Consider the following 13,010-nt stretch of genomic DNA (forward strand, 5'->3'; position numbering starts at 1 on the left):
AAAGCACAAAACAAGGTAATATAAAAAAGAAGATGTGGTATGATTGCCAATGAGACAACTATCCACAAAAGACCAAAATGACACAAACATTAACAATTATAGATCACAGTGCGGCCTTCAACAATGAGCAAAGCCCATACCGCATATAGTCAGCTATAAAAGGCTCCAATAAGACAATGTAAAACAATTCAAGCGAGAAAACTAACGGCCTTATTTATGTAAAAAAAAATGAAAAACAAATATGTAACACATAATCAAACGACAACCACTGAATTACAGGCTAGTATGAATATGTTTTTGTTGATTTTAATTTAGAAGTGTTACTTTTGATAATAGCTTTGTTTGCAGTATTATAATGATTATCATGGTTCTATTTGTCGAAATTTTCGAAACATTTGAATATCATACTTATGAATAAAGTTATAAAGTTGAATTTGGGATTAAATCTTTATACATGAAATTTTTACAAAAAAAACAGTTAAGGATTGTTCAAAATAGTCACGTTAACATCCTTCCTATGCAATTTTCTGAAAGCTTTAGAATAAGTTTATTTGAAAGATTGATAAGTTTACCCTTACCGCATATGAATTTCCGAGCTCGGTAACCATCATTACCATACAATTAAGAATGTACTTTTCCGTCTGAAATAAATTCTTTAAGATGTACAGCCAAACTTGCAAACCATTCTTTGTATATATATGGAACAACTTACTTAAGGTTTTACGCAACTGTGGTAACGAAATCCCTTAAGGTTCATGTGGACCCTATGGTTAAAATGGCCGTATTTTCACCTCAAAATTTTCTCTGAGTACAGGCAAACCTGTGCATCTGGAAAAGTTTTAAGGCATAGCATGCCCTAGATAAATAAAATTCAAATTCATTGTAGATTTAGAAAATTCATAACTTCACTGGATTTTGCCGTTCACTTTTTTTCGTGTCTACAGAAGATGATAAAATTAACAAACAGTTTAGTTAACCTTGATATGGTCCACTCTGGTACACAGGCATAATGGACGAGTTTGGATATGTAAACACTATAAACAGAGGAACATTACCGTTCAAAATAGATATATCACAATAGGGAAAGAAAAATCATGTTAAACTAAGATATATAGGAAGGATAACTTATTGCTGTTAAAATGGTTATTACTGGAACAGGAAATTATAAATTATGGAAAAGCACTTTCTGTCGACAAGAATGCTTTTCAATTTCAATATACAATACTATTTTAAAAAGGATTAGCAATTTCTTCTCCTCTCAGATATTCTTCAAGTTGCTCACTTTAAAAGTAAAGAATTAAAAGTACGTAACTACGTAAAACAATTACAAAAGCAGAGAAACTTGTTCAGTCAATTCAATGCACGACATCATTAGAAGTATTTTGAATGCTATAACCCCGACTGAAAATGAACGTACCAGCTCATTAAAAATAACTAATGATTGCATTTCATCTATTTATGGCTTTAAAATCGCGGTATACTGCTGGTGCCTAATATAAAATTGTGGATTTCCATTGATTGTTTAAAAATAGATAATTTTTTTCCAGTTTAACGACAATACATATTTTTGTTCATTGTATTGTCGTTCTTTTAATTTGATGGACGTTTTGTTGACAACAGGTTATAGTATTTACTTGTTTATTTTTTAAAATTATTTTTGAATTTGTGTTGTTGATTGTAATCTGGTTATATTAACTGCAATATTCAGACTAGTAGGTGTATATAATTTGTTGAAAGGCCGTTAAGCATGACAGTTTTTTTTCTTTTATTGCTTTAAGTGCCAGATTTGTATAGACTTTTCGATCTGTTATTTTAGTTTAGATTCAGGTAATTGCTAAACAGAACCGTTTAGTTACTTTTCAAATATATATAGCTATTAATGATATCATAAGAATTATAACATAATTGAGTAACATATTTTGATATTGATGAAAGAGGTAATAAGATATATAAAAACAAATATAAAAGTCGATGGTAACAAATCGTAACGAAATTCAAATGACTTATTTATCTTAATCTTTCTTGTTTCAGATCATTATGTTTAGATATGTTTTGATACTCTTAGGAGTATTGTCCACATATGCAAAACAAACACCAAATATAGGATTATATAACCTCAACTTCAAAAGTTTGAAAAACGAAACTAAATCGTCATCATTTGTCTGGAAGCAAGTTTCAGAGTCATCTCCCTTTCACGTAACCGATCAGAACATTTTTAATGTGCCTTCTGGTGGAATTGTTAAAGCAGAGCTATCACTAACAACTAGAACCTACAAAAAGAAACTTAAGGCCCTCGCTTGTATAACTCTGATACGCACAAATCAGAAAACATGTCAAAGAATATCTGGTGTTCCATGCAGAGGGAAATTGTTCGTCAGTCAATTAGTGCTTCATGAAATATATAAGGTGCAGAAAAATGATAAACTTAAAGTGTCAATTTCACGTTGGAAGAAATACATCTACAAAGTAGCAGAGTACAACCGCCTTCGATTATACTACCTGTAGAAAAGCTTCGAGACAGGTAATATTATGTTATATATATATATCTAAAAATGGTATACATTTCAATTAATACAAGAAAGTAACCTGCGAAAGCAACCAACTAACTCAGATGTTATGAATATAAAAAAGTCACTATTTATCTTGTTATCATTTTATTTGAAATGAATTTGTCAGTACGTGAAATATTCTCATTATTTTAGATATAACACGTGTTTTAAATTAAGATATACTTGATGTAGTTGGTTTTAGTTTAATGATTGGGATATTTTTTTAATTCACGGTTATAATTTAATTTTCACTCTGATATGTGCCTCAAAGTCCATTTTGTTTTATTATAAAGCTACCCGAGAGCATATCAACAGATGGTAATTTTACTATCTGTAGCTTTACCTTAGTTATACTTTTAGTTGTATTATTACCCCAATATTTATTTTTGTTCATTGACAGAGTTTGTGTGTTGAATTTCTATAACCCTAAAACAATCTAGGGTAAAGACAAATACCAAAATTGAATTATAAATAGACTAAGTGACATTAGAACAAGTTTTGACATTTTTTCTTTAGTAATGAAACATGAGACATGTGTGAATATGTTCAATAAATTTTGTTAATTGGTTACTGGCTTACAATAAGTTAAAAAGTTGATTGTTTTTTTTTTTATCTATCCAATACATGTACAAGGTTTATATAATCTGTTTTGTTATGATAGAATCATATTGATTAAAAAAATCAAGAGAGTGTTACATTTTTTCCAGAATATAACGGTAATAACACAATAAAAGGTAAAATTTATCATGCTTTTCTTATGTATCATGATCAATATCCTGAATGGAGTAATTTGTTAATGTACGGGACAGTATACATTTTTAAATAATATAACTGTAAAATCTATTTTTGCTAAAAACAAAAGGTCAATTTTAGTTTCGATATGTAAGAATATTTTTTTTCAAAATGATAATAACACTTATTTTTACCTTTGATCCACAGAAAATAAACATGGCTAGTTGCAAGAAACTTCTATTTTAAGTCATTTCTTTTTGTGTCTCTAAACAGTCGAGATGAAAATTTCAATCAGTAAATATAGTTTATAAAAAAGTAAATAAAAATGTTTTTTTAAATGTCTGATTCATAATATGGATTTTTTTCTCGGATAACCAACCTAATTGCAAATAATTCTACAAGATGATATATTTGTGGCTTGGTGCTTTCTAATTGGGTTTATTTTCATTTGATATAACGATTCCTGAAATGAAATAATAGAGATGCTAGTTAAATTTATATTCAAGATTTACTTCAATTGGAAAAATGTTTTCAAAGTATGAATAACATACATGTGATACATTGATTAGCGATGGATATATAACAGGTTAAATATAACTATTTCAATACATTTCTTTTTGAGTATGTATCAGTGATTAGGTGTACACCTACGAGATAAATGATAAATTTCAGAATGAATTCATTCTTTTATATTTTGTATTATAAATTTAATAATACAGATAGATTAAAACTGATGCCTTTGTATAATTTCAATAAATATTTCTAATATACAAACAACAAAAAATGATTTAAAATTAAGCAATTTGTTAGAATGATCCCGCATAACAAACAGAAAAAAAGGTACACATGATGTGCTATTTAATTCTTATACATATTATTATAAGTAAAAAATATGTTGAAAAATATACATTTAAAGGAAGTTAACCAATCGTATAATAGCTACGTTATATCTATTGAAATATAAATAGGAGATAACAACAAGTTTATTTTCTATAATGCATAGCCTATCAAGTCATCAGGACAGGGTAAATTATGAAATTTCTGCAAAGTATTTAGGAAAACAATTCAGTTGCCTTTCCTGAGTCATAAATTGTCTCAATAGTTTGAATGATTTCATACTATAGGGAATTTTACTGACCGAATTTGCAGTCATTGCAACTAGTATATTTATACACAACTTGTGTAGACCATCATTCAATTTTATTGGAGCATTCCATAACGTGCTATGAAGACACTTATTTTACTATCGAGACCATATATGCACCTATATATTTTATAAAAAGGGAGATAATTAGTACGCTTTCAATTTGACAAATAAAGAGGTTGACTGATCAGTTTTGATTAGCTCTCACATTACTGATGGTACAAGTTAAATTTTTCATCCATATAACACAATAGCATAAAGGTTACTGAATAAGAACATCTTTTAGTATTTGAATCTCTATAATTCTTTAATGTCTTTCTCAATTTATCATGAGAAGACACAATATAGGTCAACATGTTCCCTTTAAAAAAGATATTTAAACATGTTGCTGACCAAATTTTCAGTCATTGCTAATAGTATATTTATTCACAATTTTTGTACACCATCACTAAATTTGTTTGGGCATTCAAAAATGTGCCGTAGAGACACTTATTTTACTTTTGGGACTATATATGCACCTATAGATTTTTTATAAGAAAAGGGAGATGATACAAATCTAGAAAGTAGTATTTGAATCGTTTTAATTCTTTCATAGATATAGGAAGATGTGTCTTTTTCAATTGATCATGAGAAGACACTATGTAGATCAATATTTGCTCTTTTCAAAAGATATTTACATATGCTATGTCTATATAAAAGAAGATGTGGTATGATTTCCAATGAGACAACTATCCACAAAAGACCAAAATGACACAGACATTAACAACTAAAGGTCACCGTACGGCCTTCAACAATGAGTAAAGCCCATACCGCATAGTCAGCTATAAAAGGCCCCGACAAGAAAATGTAAAACCCCTTTTAAAATGAGGATTCATTAAAAAAAATATCGTATCATTGCCAATGAGACAACATTTCACTATGGATTGTTTTATTGTTGATATTAAGTTTTGAAATAATCCGCCTATTTCCATGTGTCGTTACAAGTCTATAACAGCGAAAGCGTGTAAATGATGAGATATCTGGGGATTTTCGCTTTGTTTTCAAAATAGAAACTCCGTGAAATCTGTTCAAAACTACACATCAACTTTGATTGACATCAAATAATCTAAATACAAATACATTTAATTTTAGCACTGTTGTAAATGGAAGAAAGCTTCCATTAAAAGAAATATTTGCTGGATGTATTAATGCAAACTATATATAAATGGGACATACAAACTCATAAGTCGAAAATAGTAAAAGTCATTGCGAAAAACCGAAAGCGATACAAAAATAAGCATCATACAAGACACAACATAGAAACTAAAAACTAAGTAACACCGTCACCATTTAATACCTGGGTGATCTAAGGTGCTCCAGAAGAGCATGAAAAGTTCATGTACATTTTTGGATGACGATAACATTTCCAAATATTTTCTCTCAGATGTGAAGTAATTTATCAGGGCAATTTACAGTAGAGCAGGGATAATGTATAGCAATGCCCGTCTGGAAGCAAGTATTACACATGTTAGCATAGAATAATTGCGTTCTACAATATAAGCCTGAATAAAACAGAACGAATACGTGGTCTGGAATTAAAAAATAACTTTGAAGAAGATGTTTTCATATGATTGCATCCTACACATTTTTCTATTTCAGACTCAAAAGCAGAGAAGATAAGAATGAAGAATAAAGTGAATGAAGTATGACTACGGCGATCATGCAAAATCTGCAAGTGATGGTCTAGTGAAAGCAAGATAAGGGTTATGTTCTTCTCGTATAATTCATGATGGCATGATACTAAACCCTGAACGGGAGGGATTGTGGTTGATTTTAATATGCTGAAGACATAATCTCTCAATCAGTTTGATTAAAGTTTGAATTTGAAACTTAGTTTTATTGTGCATTTTGATGTGTATGGGATATCACAAAAAATGTTAAACACCGCTGATTTTTTTTCGCTTGTCCCTAGTCATGAGCCTTTGTAAGCCTTCAGTTGTCTTTTTTTTTTAATTCTGATTAATTTGTATGTTTTGGAGTTTAGTATTGCGTTCATTTCGCTGACATGACATTCATTTTTTATTAGAGGCCAACCCGGAGTGGGGCAATTTCTCGGTGTGGTGAGGTTTCAGCGATGGTCTCTTGCTGAATTTTGCTCTTTGGTCGGATTGTTGTGTATATTGATTGTTGATTGTTATTATAACTGAAGGGTAAGAAGTCAGAATAAAATTAAAAAACAAAAAATTCTTAGACATGATGCAAGAATACCACCGACGAAGCTGCTTAGTCACAACAATAGGCCATTAACTAGTTTCTAAGATAGCACCTCAGTCCCGCAAAAATTGGTAAGAAATCGAGAAACATTCTTAACTATCAAATTGTTTTCCCGTTCTAACTGCACAGGCTATCCTAAGGCTCAAAGCATAAAAGACTTACTGGTGAAATCTTATTACCCTCTTAAAAATAGCTCTTTATTTGTTGGTTGTTGCAAGGTTTGCGGAACATACGATATATGACTTGCAAACAAATACTGAATACCCAGACTTGTAACAGTCATTCCACTGGTACGTAAAACACCATATTTTACAATACTAGTAATTACATTAGGTGTGTGTTTCATTATAATACGTTATTCTGATTGGTTACACTGCAATCTTGCGATATTCCTTAATCAACTTCATTACACCGTTAATTTGTCATTCATGATTACACCAGGTCCCACATTGAAATGTACAGGTAAATCAAATAAAAACTTGATAAAAATCGCGTTTTCATGATTCTAGCTAAAAAAAATAATGTAATCATAAGTATGGAATGCTTCTTCTTATAACTTCATAGGGTTGTATAAGCGTTTAAAGTGCGCATATTTTAAGAATGAAGCGCTTCCGCGTTTCATACAAAATTCACCTCGGTCAACACTTGTACACCCTAATGAGATTACAAAAAGAAGCATTCAATTCTTAAATGTTGATTTCAAGATTACAAATGCTGTGCATCTTCTACAAATGTGGCAAACAGGATGCTGGCGAGTCGGAACAGTAATTTCAGATACGAATAAACGACCTTCCTCTCAGTTGACATTTGAGATGCATTGGTCACACTAAGGCATATCTTAATCGACCCAAAATTTCAAAACGTTGTGCCAAATACAGCTAAGGTAATCTATTCCTGGGATAAGAAAATCCTAAGTTTTTTTCGAAAAAAAAAATTTTTGTAACAGGAAATTTATTGAAATGACCACATAATTGATATTCATGTCAACACAGTGGTGTAAATAGTTATCAAAGGTAGCAGGATTATAATTTAATACGTCAGACGCACGTTTCGTCTACATAAGACTCATCAGTGACGATCAGATCAAAATAGTTATTAAGCCAAACAAGTACAAAGTTGAAGAGCATTGAACACCCAAAATTATAAAAAGCTGTGCCAAATACGGCTTAGGTAATCTCAAGATTGTATTGTAATAGTTTTGTCAGAATAAATAGATATGATTCATTTTACATCATAACCATAACAATGACGGATATCTGTTTTCTATAAATATGTATGTATTTTAGCAGTTTATGGTTTTGATGTAAATTACTACAAATATCTATTGATAGTGTATATTTTGTGTTCTTGTTCCCTGTTTCTGTTTTTGAGATGTGTAAAGTCATATGAAACGAGTAAATCAGTTACTGGTGAAAAATAAGGCTAATCCTATTCTTGAACCTATGCATGCATATATCGTGAACTTAGTCTCTGTTGCATGATTATATAATTTTTACGCATTTATTTCGTGCAATGGTCAAACAAATATTTCATTCGGTCAGTGTTAATTAAATGTCTTGTATGGAAGCCGAAGTTTACCGATTGTTATTTTTTTTTAAATACCAGTCACCCATGCTAAAGGAACAAACCGTTTTATTAATTATTATTCGAAAGAGAAACCCATTTTTCAAATTTGAAAATACACCTCCCCTCCCCCTTCCGGAAAAAAAGAAATAGAAAATTAAAAAAATCGGGATACACACCTTAAAGTTGGTTATTTATATAAGAAACATATTCTGTATTTCTTTTCGCCATATGAAGTTTCCATTACTTTATCGTGCTGACGGGACACGAATACGTGACAAAACTGCCGTAAAATCAATAGAATGTTATAAAAAGTATTCAAAATATTCAAACATTTAGTGAAGATATTTTCAATGACCGGATAATTGTCCAATCAAATGTGCCGATGCAAAGTAATATAATATTTATGCGCTCTAGCTGACACTAACAATTTAAAATTGTTAACACCCAACTGTTTTTAGTTTGTCATACAGAAGTACACCGCGTAATGTCAATTTTGCCGTATAAATTTCTTTTTGCGTCAATGAGTATCATTTTTTGAAAAAGATGCAAACAAAAGAAAAAAAATATGCTGGATCGATGTCATGCTATACTATTGTCATTGATTAAACTTTAAATTAATGAAATATTTCTTTGCGGTTTGAAGCTTTCCACGTGGACCCGTTTATATTTATATTTGCAAAGCAATAGGGTTTTCCAATCACTAATATCATAAAATTTATAAATAACGATAGACAATGATCGTTATTCATAAAATTTAACGAAATGCAATATTTAAGGTGTGTCAAAACCGTATTCTGAATTAACCTTTATCAGTATATCCAAGGGTGATTTATCGTTTGATTTGTATGTTATTACTGTACGGCATTTGTGTATGGATGTTTGTGTGTGTGTTTGTGTATGTATGTATATATGTATGTATGTATGTATGTATGTATGTATGTATGTATGTATGTATGTATGTATGTATGTATGTATGTATGTACGCAAATTTTCAAAAACATACACGTGTTCTCAATATTGACGACTTCCAAGTTGTTATTGAAGCTAGGTTCACACTGCCGATTAGGTCAACTCGATCAAGCCCGATCAAGACAAATTATGTGATAAGGACTCTATCGAAAAGAATGTTCGAGTTATCTACTTTGCACGTCATTGATCTGAATATCTACCCGAGAATGTTTGACTTAAAAAAAAATCGAGTAAGGATCGAGAAATCAGTTAAGCAAGGTTCACACTGCCGATCACACCAACTCGATCAAAACCGATCAAGACAAACTAAGTAATGATTTAGAAGCCAGTCACTCGAGAATTGATTGGGAAATATGATCGTGCAGAGATCGAGTTTGGTTGGATTCCAAAAGTTTACTAATCATTGACCTATAGTTGTTAATGTTTGTGTCATTTTGTTTTTTTGTGGATAGTTGTCTCATTGGTAATCATACCACATCTTCTTTTTTATATAATCAGTTCTCGATCGTTTTGATCTTTGCTCGATTTGTATCCGATTGTTTCCCGATCTACAACAACCTGTATGATATGTGGTCCAGATTAACTTGACCAATACCAGACCGCTCTATGATCACTGCGACTTCTATATTTTTTCCATCCTATCCTAACTCGATTAATACCCGATCTCTACTCGGCCATACACGAGTATACATGACTGCTACACGATTCTCTAAAAATAAACTCCGATTAACTCTCATAACTTTGCTTCTGCAAAAATATATTGTCACCGTTTATTTTTTTTACAGTAGACACATTCTTTAATGTACACTGCGTCTGCACTTTTCGTACAATTTTAAGAGAGACCAAAGATACCAAAGCATCAATTAAACTTCAAGGTCAAAAACAAACCTACAAATCCATAGCAAAAAACGAAAGCCAGCGAGAAGACAAGCAGAAGTAAAGAAAACTAAAACCTTAGCAACACGAAACTCAATAAAACTTGGAATGATCTCAGGTGTTTCGTTAATGAAGAAGCAATTTGGCCCTAAGGATTTTTCAAATATGAAAGTAATTGTGAATCAAAATTCATTATTAGACAGCTGATGACTTATTCAGCCTTCAAAGTTAGTTTTTAAAAACATTAATATCATATTTTACCTGTTTAATGGGCTATTTTTGTTTGACTGTCCGTATTTTTCGTATGACCAGAATGTTTTGTAGTAGTAAAAAATAAGACAATGTGGTATTATTGCCAATGAGACAACTCTCCACAGGACACCAAATGACACAGAAATTAACTATATTCCACCGTATGGTCGAATGTTTACAAACATATTTTGCAAACGCCATTTGACACAATTTAAAAAAAATTAGAAGAAAGACAAATGATTTTATTTGAATTCATGACGATATATGTAAACATTTTAAAACAGGTATCCTCTATGCAAGAGAAATTCTATTTTTGGCAAAATTTTTGAAAAATATGTGACATCTGTAGCCCCTTTTTGCAAAATTATTTGTAAAAACTAGCAGGTTGTTGCCATGGATAAATGGATACACCAAAAATAAATATCTTGAACCATTCAACTACTGGATATCATATCAGTTGAAAATACTGATTGCATACATGTGCACATATATTACGCAAACAGTAGGCTTAATTTGTAAGAAAGGGAAGAAAAGAGTATGACAAAATGTATGTATGCTGCTATCTAACATCAGTACTAATCCAGTGAAAAATCTCATTTTGAAGAAAAGAGCAGTAAATAAACTCATTATAGATACCAGTAATAAAACACCCATAACAAATCTGCGTCCTATTTACTTTCAGGAAATTTTTATAACCATTGGGTCCTCCTGTTCTGCTCAGCACGTCTCACTCATGTCTAATTATGACATTTGATTAGGGACGTTTTGTTTTGAATTTTTCTTTGAAGTTCAGTTTTTTTGTGATAACAACTTATACTGCCCCCACTGTTGTCGCCGTGTCAGTCACTGCATCACCTAGATTTCGCGGCACCCATTTGCTGTCTTCCCCTTATTGTTCGTCTACTACGTTCTCTTCAAGCTCCATCACAGCTATTAACCTGTCTATATGAGCTCTAACCATCTTGCCAACTGCTTTATTTCTATGTAGATATATTAAATTTACAATTTTACTCAGACCTTCTGTGAACTACTGAATTTAACCAAATAAACGGGGAATGTGTCCATGCATGAAACACAGATAATTCCTCAGCTTGCATATTACGTGATAAAGAGTCATTATTCAGGAACGGTAAAAAAAAAGTGACGACATCTAAGTTTGCACTTCATCTGTGTTTTAGGGTATTACGTTTAATAAAATTTGGTTGAGGCAAAATAAAATTAGAGAACGGAAACGTACGTATACGTACTTACGGACGGACAAGGTTAGCACATTAAGCACATTAAAATGTCTCCTCCACTGCAGCGCTTGATAAAAAAAAATCAGACGATTCTTACTGAAATTGTACATACCCGACCATTCCAGCGACCCCTATACGATCAAGTCGATCTAGTCTGGTCGAGACCTGGCCTTGAAATCATAAAACTTTGCTCAGTGCTTGGAGCACAAAAATCATGCTCGAAACATGAAATCCTGCAATTTGATTGGTTGAATTTCGAGTCTGAGAACAAAAATCATGCTCGAAAGTTTTATGACCATGAGGCCAGGCTGATATCGAGTATAGTTGATTTGGTCTAGCTTGCCGAGAAAATATCGTTTAGAGATCGTGAATTGGTCGGAATTATCGAATATGTATTCAATTAGTGGTCGGGTTGGAGTCGTGATGGAGTCATCAATAAGTTGTGAATTGTCGATGACAGTTCGTGTATAGTCGACTTAAAGTCGGGTAGAAGTTGTAAATATTTAACCGGCCCGACTACATTGTGTAGGGTGCATATGGATAGTCGGAAACTGGTTGGGTATGTACAATTTTAGTATTGAAGCCTCTGATTTGTTATATGCAGCGGAAGGGCATTAGAGGTGTCACCCTTGTGCGTTCATAAGAACGTATATATACGTTCAAACAATTAGTTTCTTTCTATAATTCTCTATTTTGCCTCAAACGAATTTTATGAAAGGTATGCATACTTATTGCTTATTACCATAAAACACAGATCATGTGCGAATTTTGATGGCGTCACTTTTACCGTTCTTGGGTAATGACTCTTTATAACGTTATATTTAAGGTGGGGCATTATATGTGTCCTATTGACATATTCTCCGTTTGATTTGATTAGAAGTAAAATTATACATTTAAAATATCTACATGGAAATAAAGTAGTTGGATTATTTTGCAAATTGTTAAGAGTTCACAGAGACAGGTTAATAGTTGTGGTGGCGCTTGCGGAGGGCATAGAAGGCGAACAAGAAGGGGTAACACTAAGATCGCCGAGAAATCTAGTTGATTCATTAGCTGACACGGCGACCACTGTGTGGGCAGTATGGTGAAGTAAAATCACAAAAATACTAAACTCCGAGGAAATTCAGACGGAAAGTCCCTAAAAATTGGCAAAATTAAATGAATGAGAGACTTTCATGAGCTCAACAAAGGAGACCCCAATGCTTATAATAACTTCCTGAAAGTTAAGTAAGGCGCTTACGCTGATTTGTTACAGGAGTTGTACTACTCTATTTTTGAAAATGACACCACAAAAGAAGACTTATCACTGAATTGGCACCTAATATTAGATAGCAAAATACATAAATGTTACCATCCCCTTTTCCTTGCCTTCTTACAAATTCAGCCTACTGCTTGTGCAACATATTTCCATATGTTTTCAATAGATCTGTT

The 13,010-nt window shown here is 31.9% G+C and overlaps 1 long non-coding RNA gene across 1 annotated transcript; it reads left to right on the top strand.

Annotated features, from left to right (window-relative positions):
* The first annotated feature begins 1,588 nt into the window (after positions 1 to 1,588).
* LOC134686353 (uncharacterized) lies at positions 1,589 to 6,265 on the top strand. The gene is made up of 3 exons (XR_010101599.1): positions 1,589 to 1,620; positions 2,032 to 2,521; positions 6,064 to 6,265. It is a non-coding gene; the product is annotated as an uncharacterized LOC134686353 (long non-coding RNA).
* The last annotated feature ends 6,745 nt before the right edge of the window (positions 6,266 to 13,010 follow it).

Source organism: Mytilus trossulus, chromosome 10 (genome assembly GCF_036588685.1).
Source record: "Mytilus trossulus isolate FHL-02 chromosome 10, PNRI_Mtr1.1.1.hap1, whole genome shotgun sequence".
NCBI classification, from domain to species: domain Eukaryota; kingdom Metazoa; phylum Mollusca; class Bivalvia; order Mytilida; family Mytilidae; genus Mytilus; species Mytilus trossulus.